The following is a 7,031-nucleotide window of genomic DNA, read 5'->3' on the forward strand; positions in this document are numbered from 1 at the left end:
TTAGATGGTGGCTCTCCTCTGACCACTGGTGCCTAGTAACCCAGAACTGAATGTGATGTGATAAAGAACTCTGGGTTTCTTGGGGGATTCTCACATGCTGGCATCTATCCTACTCTGTGATGTCATAGACCTTTCCATTTGTCAGTGCAAAGAGGCGATCCTGAGGCCCAACATGATTGACCAAAAGTGTCCCTCCTCAACAGGGTGCAGCCTTACTTTGGACAGTATTCAGCACTCGTAAGTGCTTGGTCCATTTCAAATCTTCTAGAAGTTCCTTGGCATCAGTTAGGCATCATAGTATGCACTGCCTCCTTGAAGTCACCTTGCAGCTTGCATAGAAGCTCACTCATTGACCATTCCATTCATTTCATCTCAGATTCCACTTTCAGGGAAACTGACAGTGTCCCCAGTTGCCTTCAAAACCTCGAGTGCCCCCTCGTCCTGGGATGAGGATTTTTATCAGGATGAACTATCACTGCCAGCTACATATCGGCGCCTTTGGTTCAATATTTGATGCTGTGGCCTCAGTCCCCAGCGTATGTGAAGGGTTTAGTTCATTCTCAGAAACCCAAGCCATGGTCAAGAATCAAGTCACTTACTCTTCTGAATGGCACCCATTTGCTATTTGTGCAATACCCTGCCTATTAGTCCTCTGCTTGACCCAAAGCAACTCTAGCCAACCCCACTGAACTGATCTTACAGCTGCTGCCATGGCTTGCTATCTCTCAGCAAAGCAATGCTATAAATCTAAAGAATCCAGCCTAATTGGTCACCCAGTGGCACCAGAAACCACCGACCCAACTGCAGACAAACCCCCAAAGAGGGGTCAGAGCCAGGAGCAGGAAAGTACCCACTAGCTTAAAAAAAAATGGGTGAGTAGCCCTGCTCCATAGTAAATAACCTGGCTTAGAATATCACCTAGGTCCTGTCCCTCAGTTACCAAGCCCCAACCCCTACTGAAACTTGGAACAAGGTCCACATCACCGCCTTCCAGCTTCCTGCATGTATAGATGAGGTGCTGATGACTTACATATTCTCCCACCCATACCAGCACATCAGTCAGCCACCTGAAGCCTGCCTGTCCAAACTGACATAGTTCCTCTGTTCCCCATAGTCCCAGGCCTTTGTGCTTACCTGCCTGACTTTGTTTCCAGCCCAGCTGATGTTGATCAAGGAACCTGGGGTACCAGAGCATCCTCCTTGTTTGGAGAGTGGTACCTGTGCTCCAGGATGTGGTTTCCTTTCCACTGACACATGAAGTATCACTGGGGAGTTTAGGAAGTACCTCATCATCACATCCCCTCTAATTCATCTCTCAAGGCTGGAGAAGGAAAACGTTGCTAGAAGAGCTATCTCCTCCCTCAGAGTAAGGCCTTTTAGGGGTTCCATGGCGGTTAAAGCAGATGGAAAGAAAAGAAGGGTTCCCATCCTCCTGGTACCCAGCCCTACTCTCTCTTGAAAGTTCTTTACTCTTCTGAAGATACTACACTCTTACTTCTCCTCTAGGAAATCTTGGACCACTTGGGGGCTATAACTTGGTCCTAAGTATATACTTCAATCCCTGTTTGGGGCCTTTGACTTGGTTCTAAGTACCTGTGCTGTGGGGGTCTGTATGGGATTATGACCAGAGTGCTCTGTGAAACAGTCTCTGCTGAGCCTGAGTCCAGAAAATGAACGCGTTTCAGTCCATACAGGGCCCCGGTGTCCTGAGGCACTGTGCCTTTCTCCCAGGGTGCTTCCTGTGGGTTTTTGCTCAGATGTCATGCCCTAAGTTTTGATGTCAAACAGTGATGACAACTCTTCCCCAATGAGTACTTGGGCCTAAGGCCAGGTAGCTATGAGAACAGTTTCTAGGCCTCTGCCTTCCTCGCACCTACAAATTGTATTTTTTTTTTTTCGTCTTTTTGAGACAGGGTCTCCCTGTAGCCCCAGCTGTCCTGGAACTCCCTATGTGGACCAGGCTGGCCTTGAACTCACAGAGATCTGCCTGCCTCTGCCTCCCAAGTGCTGGGCTTAAAGGCATGCGCCACCACGCCCGGCTACAAATCATATTTTTTTATTTCATTTTCTAACTGCTGAGAGACGAGAGAGCTGCAATTTTTTTAAATTTTGTATCCGGCAACCTTACTAAAAGCATTCTGATTAATGTTCATAATTTATCTTTAGGTTATTTTGAATTTTATGCTCGTGATATTATCCACACTGTGCACAAGTTTTCTAGAATGTTATTTAGGGAAAAAAATATATATATATATCTCCAGAACTCATAAGTTTTAACTTACGGGTCATAGGGGAAATTGCTGTGTGTAACCATAACTACATACTGTACAATTTGAGGCGATGACATTTTTATAGGTAATGATGAGAACAAAAACTTTTCAGTGGTTTTTAAGTGTTAGTCACAAATATAAAAGGAGTTTTGGTTAGACATATGAACTTTCCTCTTGCCTCACTATATGGGCTCCAATATGGCAAAAGGTAGAAGCAGCCTTTTCTTTTTATATATATATTTTTAATTTTATATGTATGCGTGTATTGTCTGCATGTAGGTAAGTGCACCCGTGTCGTGCGATGCCTGCGGAGGTCAGAAGAGGCTGTTGGATCCCCTGGAACTGGAGTGACGGACAGTCGTTAGCTGCCATGTGGGTGCTGGGATCTGAATCCAGGTCTTCTGCAAGAACAGTCAGTGCTCTTAACTGCTGAGCCATCTCTCCAGCCCCAGAAGCAGCCTTTTCTGAATGTGATGGTTGTTATTATTCACATAAACAGAAATCTAAAATATTCTTGGATGTATCCTTTTTTACTTTTGAGTTATAAGTGAATCTCTTAGAACATACATAACTGCACTTTTATCTCAAGACATTGGTTGACATTCTGGATTTTGATACTGTGTTCATTGTGAGTATTTCTATTATGTACCTTCTACCATGTTTTTGTTTGCATCTCTCTCTCCTCACGGGACAGGTGGTTTATTTTTCTCGCTAGCGTTTTCCTCACTACTGACTTGGAAGTTTCACGTTTCAGTTCTGTTGTTTTATTGCAGCAGTTTTGTTGGTCATAATGAAATTTTGACTCTGTACTTTGTCGTCTAGTAGACAGAGGCCACGTTGTACAGGTAAACTAAGCATGGAAATTTTAATATAAGAATTGCTATGCGGGAGAGATGACTCAGTGGTTAAGAGAGTATACTGGTTCTGCAGAGGACCACAGTTAAATTCCCAGCACCCATGTTGGGTGGCTCATAATTGTCGGGTTCCAGAGAACCCAATACTTCTGGCCTCTGTGGGAACTGTATACATGCAGCATACATCCACTCACACACACACCCTCTGTGGGAACTGTATACATGCAGCATACATCCACTCACACACCCCCTCTGTGGGAACTGTATACATGCAGCATACATCCACTCACACACCCCCTCTGTGGGAACTGTATACATGCAGCATACATCCACTCACACACACCCTCTGTGGGAACTGTATACATGCAGTATACATCCACACACACACCCCCTCTGTGGGAACTGTATACATGCAGCATACATCCACTCACACACACACACCCTCTGTGGGAACTGTATACATGCAGCATACATCCACTCACACACCCCCTCTGTGGGAACTGTATACATGCAGCATACATCCACACACACCCCCTCTGTGGGAACTGTATACATGCAGCATACATCCACACACACACCCCCTCTGTGGGAACTGTATACATGCAGCATACATCCACACACACCCCCTCTGTGGGAACTGTATACATGCAGCATACATCCACACACACACCCCCTCTGTGGGAACTGTATACATGCAGCATACATCCACACACACCCCCTCTGTGGGAACTGTATACATGCAGCATACATCCACACACACACCCCCTCTGTGGGAACTGTATACATGCAGCATACATCCACACACACCCCCTCTGTGGGAACTGTATACATGCAGCATACATCCACACACACACCCCCTCTGTGGGAACTGTATACATGCAGCATACATCCACACACACCCCCTCTGTGGGAACTGTATACATGCAGCATACATCCACACACACACCCCCTCTGTGGGAACTGTATACATGCAGCATACATCCACACACACCCCCTCTGTGGGAACTGTATACATGCAGCATACATCCACACACACACCCCCTCTGTGGGAACTGTATACATGCAGCATACATCCACACACACCCCCTCTGTGGGAACTGTATACATGCAGCATACATCCACACACACACCCCCTCTGTGGGAACTGTATACATGCAGCATACATCCACACACACCCCCTCTGTGGGAACTGTATACATGCAGCATACATCCACACACACACCCCCTCTGTGGGAACTGTATACATGCAGCATACATCCACACACACCCCCTCTGTGGGAACTGTATACATGCAGCATACATCCACACACACACCCCCTCTGTGGGAACTGTATACATGCAGCATACATCCACACACACCCCCTCTGTGGGAACTGTATACATGCAGCATACATCCACACACACACCCCCTCTGTGGGAACTGTATACATGCAGCATACATCCACACACACCCCCTCTGTGGGAACTGTATACATGCAGCATACATCCACACACACACCCCCTCTGTGGGAACTGTATACATGCAGCATACATCCACACACACCCCCTCTGTGGGAACTGTATACATGCAGCATACATCCACACACACACCCCCTCTGTGGGAACTGTATACATGCAGCATACATCCACACACACCCCCTCTGTGGGAACTGTATACATGCAGCATACATCCACTCACCCACACCCCCTCTGTGGGAACTGTATACATGCAGCATACATCCACTCACACACACACCCTCTGTGGGAACTGCATACATGCAGCATACATACATACATACACACACACACAGACACACACACACACACACACACACCCTCTGTGGGAACTGTATACATGCAGCATACATCCATTCACACACACACCCCCTCTGTGGGAACTGTATACATGCAGCATACATCCATTCACACACACACCCCCTCTGTGGGAACTGTATACATGCAGCATACATCCATTCACACACACACCCCCTCTGTGGGAACTGTATACATGCAGCATACATCCATTCACACACACACCCCCTCTGTGGGAACTGTATACATGCAGCATACATCCATTCACACACACACCCCCTCTGTGGGAACTGTATACATGCAGCATACATCCATTCACACACACACCCCCTCTGTGGGAACTGTATACATGCAGCATACATCCATTCACACACACACCCCCTCTGTGGGAACTGTATACATGCAGCATACATCCATTCACACACACACCCCCTCTGTGGGAACTGTATACATGCAGCATACATCCATTCACACACACACCCCCTCTGTGGGAACTGTATACATGCAGCATACATCCATTCACACACACACCCCCTCTGTGGGAACTGTATACATGCAGCATACATCCATTCACACACACACCCCCTCTGTGGGAACTGTATACATGCAGCATACATCCATTCACACACACACCCCCTCTGTGGGAACTGTATACATGCAGCATACATCCATTCACACACACACCCCCTCTGTGGGAACTGTATACATGCAGCATACATCCATTCACACACACACCCCCTCTGTGGGAACTGTATACATGCAGCATACATCCATTCACACACACACCCCCTCTGTGGGAACTGTATACATGCAGCATACATCCATTCACACACACACCCCCTCTGTGGGAACTGTATACATGCAGCATACATCCATTCACACACACACCCCCTCTGTGGGAACTGTATACATGCAGCATACATCCATTCACACACACACCCCCTCTGTGGGAACTGTATACATGCAGCATACATCCATTCACACACACACCCCCTCTGTGGGAACTGTATACATGCAGCATACATCCATTCACACACACACCCCCTCTGTGGGAACTGTATACATGCAGCATACATCCATTCACACACACACCCCCTCTGTGGGAACTGTATACATGCAGCATACATCCATTCACACACACACCCCCTCTGTGGGAACTGTATACATGCAGCATACATCCATTCACACACACACCCCCTCTGTGGGAACTGTATACATGCAGCATACATCCATTCACACACACACCCCCTCTGTGGGAACTGTATACATGCAGCATACATCCATTCACACACACACCCCCTCTGTGGGAACTGTATACATGCAGCATACATCCATTCACACACACACCCCCTCTGTGGGAACTGTATACATGCAGCATACATCCATTCACACACACACCCCCTCTGTGGGAACTGTATACATGCAGCATACATCCATTCACACACACACCCCCTCTGTGGGAACTGTATACATGCAGCATACATCCATTCACACACACACCCCCTCTGTGGGAACTGTATACATGCAGCATACATCCATTCACACACACACCCCCTCTGTGGGAACTGTATACATGCAGCATACATCCATTCACACACACACCCCCTCTGTGGGAACTGTATACATGCAGCATACATCCATTCACACACACACCCCCTCTGTGGGAACTGTATACATGCAGCATACATCCACTCACACACACACCCCCTCTGTGGGAACTGTATACATGCAGCATACATCCACTCACCCACATCCCCTCTGTGGGAACTGTATACATGCAGCATACATCCATTCACACACACACCCCCTCTGTGGGAACTGTATACATGCAGCATACATCCACTCTCACACACGCCCTCTGTGTGAACTGCATACATGCAGCATACATCCACTCACACACACCCTCTGTGGGAACTGTATACATACAGCATACATCCACTCACACACACCCTCTGTGGGAACTGTATACATACAGCATACATCCACTCACACACACCCTCTGTGGGAACTGTATACATACAGCATACATCCACTCACACACACCCTCTGTGGGAACTGTATACATACAGCATACATCCACTCACACACACCCTCTGTGGGAACTGTATACATACAG

At 47.3% G+C, this 7,031-nt stretch overlaps 1 pseudogene; it reads right to left on the bottom strand.

Annotated features, from left to right (window-relative positions):
- LOC115066846 lies at positions 1 to 1,195 on the bottom strand (annotated as a pseudogene).
- Positions 1,196 to 7,031: the final 5,836 nt, after the last annotated feature.

The sequence above is a fragment of the Nannospalax galili genome, unplaced genomic scaffold (assembly GCF_000622305.1).
Source record: "Nannospalax galili isolate Female #2095 unplaced genomic scaffold, S.galili_v1.0 scaffold1844, whole genome shotgun sequence".
In the NCBI taxonomy this organism is placed as follows: Eukaryota; Metazoa; Chordata; class Mammalia; order Rodentia; family Spalacidae; genus Nannospalax; species Nannospalax galili.